Source organism: Sabethes cyaneus, chromosome 2 (assembly GCF_943734655.1).
Source record: "Sabethes cyaneus chromosome 2, idSabCyanKW18_F2, whole genome shotgun sequence".
Classification (NCBI taxonomy): Eukaryota; Metazoa; Arthropoda; class Insecta; order Diptera; family Culicidae; genus Sabethes; species Sabethes cyaneus.
Genome location: NC_071354.1, coordinates 218507172 through 218511724, shown reverse-complemented (window position 1 = coordinate 218511724; position 4553 = coordinate 218507172).

The following is a 4553-nucleotide window of genomic DNA, read 5'->3' as shown; positions in this document are numbered from 1 at the left end:
TGGACTAGGAACACTACATAAAATTGAACTCGAAATTCGATATTAAATTCGACTTGAAATTACATACGAAATTGGTTTTGAAATAGGACTTAAAATTGACTTGAAATTACAATTAAATTAGATTTGAAAATGAATTGAAAATTGCACCTAAAATGTAATTTGAAAATTGACTCGAATTTGAACTTAATTTTGGACCAATTTGTACTTGAAACTTTACTACAAATGGAGCTGGAAGTTGAACGTAAATTAAATTTGAAATTGGAGTTATCTTTCATATGAAATTGAGCGTGAGATTGGGCTTGAAATTCGGCTTATAATAAGCTCGTGCTGTTTCAAGCACTCGTCTTCATTCAACTCGGTCTTGGGCTACTTGTCGCCAATTTCCTAGTCGTCTCAGAAGTCGTGGGGTTGTTGAAGAGGACTATTTTCGTCGCATTATCGTCCGGCATCCTCACGACGTGTCCGGCCCACCCTAGCCTGCTAACTTTCGCTAGATGTACGATGGGAGTCTCCCCAAGCAGTGCCTATAGCTCGTGATTCATACGCCTCCGTCACTCTCCGCTTTCAGTTTGTACTCCGCCAAATATCGTCCGCAGCACTTTCTGCTCGAACACGGCAAGGGCGCATATGTCCTCCGTGAGCAGCGTCACGGCTTTGAGTCCATAAAGAACTACCGTTTGTACATTGTACGGGTTTTGTACATTGTTAGCTTCGTGCTACCTGATCGTAGCGTATTACGAAAAGCAAAGTAGACCCGATTTCCCGCTTGGATGCGCCGCTGAAACTGGATCTCCTTACTAGTGTTGTTGTCCGCGGTCAACAGCGATCCCAAAATACACGAACTTCTCTACCACTTCTAGTTCGTCACCGTCAACGGTTACCATCCATGGAAGACGCGCGTTTGTTTCCTTTGAGCCTCTTTCTTTCATATATTTGGTCTTCGACGCATTAATTTTTAGCCCAAATCTCCTAGACTCCGCTTTCAGTCTGGCGTAGATTGCCTCCGCCGTCGCAAAGTTCCTGGCTATGATATCAAAGTCATCTGCAAAGCCTAGAAGGTTGCTACCCTTGGTAAAAAACGTGCCTCTCGTTTCAATGCCCGCTCGTCGGATCAACCCCTCAAGAGCGATGTTGAACAGCATGCACGATAAACTGTCAGCTTGTCTCAACTCTCGCCGCGTCTCGAAGGGACTCGAGAGTGTCTCTGAGATGCGTACGAAACACATCACTCGATCCAATGTAGCTCTGATCAGTCGCGTCAGTTTATCCGGAAAACCGTATTCGTGCATTATCTGCCATAGCTTGTCTCGATCGACTGTATTGTGTGCTGCTTTGAAAGATGAAGATGTGATGCTTGGGCACGTTGCACCTACTCCCGACATTTCTGCAAGATCTGTCGGACGGTAAAAATTTGGTCCGTAGTTGCGCGAGCCCTCATGAAACCCACCTGATAATTCCCTACGAAACCTTGTGCTATCGGTGACAGCCGGCGTAACAGGATCTGGGAGAGTACTTTGTAGGCGGCGTTTACCAGCGTAATACCCCGATAGTTGCAGCAGTCTAGCCGATCACCCTTTTTGTAGATGGGACAAACCACTCCTTCCATCCATTTCTCCGGTAGCTTTTACTCCTCCCAAATCCTCTAAATAACCCAGTGTAGAGCCTTTGCTAGCGTTTCTCCGCCATGTTTATAAAGCTCTGCCGGTAGGCAGCGACTTTATTGGTCTTCAGTAGCCCGATTTCTCGTTTGACTTGTTGGAGATCAGGTGCTAGGACATTATTATCTTCCATGGGCGCTCCTAGATTAATTTTCGTTCGCCTCCTTCTGCGACTTCGCCATTGAAGTGTTCATCGAAGAACTGTGTTCGCCTACCTCGCGCTCATTTGTGATTAGATTACATCCCTCGTCCCTACACATGTCAGGTTTCGGTGTGTAGCCCTTAAGAGTTTGGTTCACCTTCTCATAAAACTTGCGCGTGTCATTAGCTCGGAATAGTTGCTCTAATTCTTCACGATCTCTGCTCCTTTTGGCGCTTTTTCCTCCTCAGGATCGTGGTCAACTGGTTCCTAGCTCGTCGGCATTTAGCCAGGTTCTCTCTAGTGGCAATACTTAGATAATTTTTCCAAGCAGTTTTTCTCCTCCACCGCATTAGGGTTGTAGTCTACAGGAGCACTATATCCAGAAGCGGTTTGTCAATGAAACCACCTTTGTCACAAATAAAAGGTGCCCCACATCAAATTACACCACGGAAGAAACGCTATTAAAAATCACCTAATTGACCGATCCTTTTCAAACTTTCAGACTATAACCCATTAGTAATCTTTTGGCATATTTATTTCATTCAACTTCAATACCATAACCGTATGCTCGGGCTCGCACCTTTCGCTTAACTCCTCTCATAAGGCTCTGTACAACATCTGGAGGCAGCTTCTTCCGTACGGTAACGCCACTTTTTCTTCATGTCTTTTTCCTCAGATTTGCCCTCTTTAGGATGCTTCCATAGTGTCTGCTTCATAATAGCCCAGTGCGTTGGGGACAGTTTCGGTAGTCACAAATGGTGCACTCCGTTTGCCACATGAGCCGATCGCTTGGTAAATCACGTAGGGTTTGTTTCTAATTCCCGTCGTGCTGCTCGAGCCAAAGATGCTGATACCCGTCGTAGCAAGGAAAGCCACTCTAATTTTTATCATTTCTTAGGTGGATTTAATGAATACTCCAAAAGCTCTGCTGCTGATTTGACTCAAACACACTTACCTTCCGATCCGTGTCGTTTGAATTCACTAAAAAGCGATTAATAAAGCATTTGATTGAAATTACGCAACTGACTTTATGTCTTAAATTCGTCGTACCGTTTCAAAATCCATCCATCAAAATTTTTCATCGTCCGAAATAAAAATCATAACAATGTTTACGAAACTAGCGCGCATGTATTTGTGTAGGACAGCATGACAAATGTTATTCTGCAAATTTCTGCAGGTCATGCAAGTTTTTCCGGCTGCAGAATAACAACAATGCGTTGCCTGAGTTATTTTTATTTTATGAATGACGGATATTGAAACGATTAGTTGACATTTTCTTCTTCGTCGCACGAAAAAACGTTGGAAATTTGGCTGCTAGGAATTCTTTGATGAAAAAAAGCATTTAAATAGATCTCAGCTCACTTTGATTGATCGCGTATGAGAGGCAACAAACTAAAATATTAATAACTAATTTTGCATTGTCCTATCCAACACAAATTATTAAAAATCGCTGATATTTTTAATAATTTGTGTTGGATAGGACGGGAATAGGCAATTACGACGAAGCAGCAACATACCCTATTTCTTGGCAAACTTTGAAAGTTCCTGCATCCTTACTTCCTCCGGAACATCAAACTTGTGCTGGGTTGTGAAATACAGTAGCCCCGGAAGCTGCCGGAAGTCCGCCTTGACGTAAGTCTCATCATCCATGATGAGACAATGAGGCTTTGTCAGCATCTCGGTGTACAGTTTCCGGGTCCGTGACTTTCCCACCGTATTTTGCCGTTCATCACAATTTGGAGCCTTGTGCACTTTGTACGTATGCAGTCCCTCCCGCTCCTCGGCTCTCTGAACGAATGACTTGGACAGATTCAACTTTGTGGCCACATCCCTGATTGAAGCATTGGGATTCCGCCCAAACGCTTCCACGCTATGCTTGTGATCATGATCACTCCTACCGTTCGATGCTCAGAGTTTCGTAATAACGTTCAACCACAGTGCACGATTTCGAGTTGTTTTCCGATGTCCCGATAAGATAGTTGAGGATTTTCCAGGTGCTTACACAAAATTAAATCGCAACGTTCTTTTCTACTACTTCCTCCCAAATTTGCACGAGAAAATACCCAATGCGTAATTTTCTACAGCGTTTCTTCCGTGGCGCAATTTGATGTGGGACACCCTCATTATTGCCTCATTTACAGATCGTGCCACCTTCACTGCTATGCATGGCTGTTCCAAAAGTGGCCCAGCTGGACCACCCCTAAGAAAATGTGAAGCACTCAGTAGCAGTATCTTGTGCCAGAAACGTGCACATTTCCTCAAACATTAAGTTTATTAAACTTATTTAAAGTGAAATTTCAAAGACTTAACGCCCGGCTCCCAAATTCCACCGAAATGGGGACTAACCAGTGCAGTAAAATGCTGACATATCTATTTATTTATTTATTTATTTATTTATTTACTGGTCTTCGACTTTGTCGCACAGACAGTTCTTAATATAGACTTATTCGAAGTTTAAAGGTACTTCTGGTTACATTAAAATCATAACAGTTGGACACAATATTAAATTCACGAGAACACGCGTCAATTGGATTACTTCGGGCGAAAAGAGTACGATGTAACGGCAGTCGAAAGAAATCCGCTCGTCGGATATGCCTAGGTGGTACGTTGAACCGAACTTGGCCTTGCAGCTCCAGGCTATCAATTCTATTCTCCAGAATTCTCCAGAAGATCGTATATAAACAAGCGTTGCAACATAGTTCTCCTGTTGGTCAAAGTAGGTAGGCGTATAAGAGCACATCGGTGTTCATACG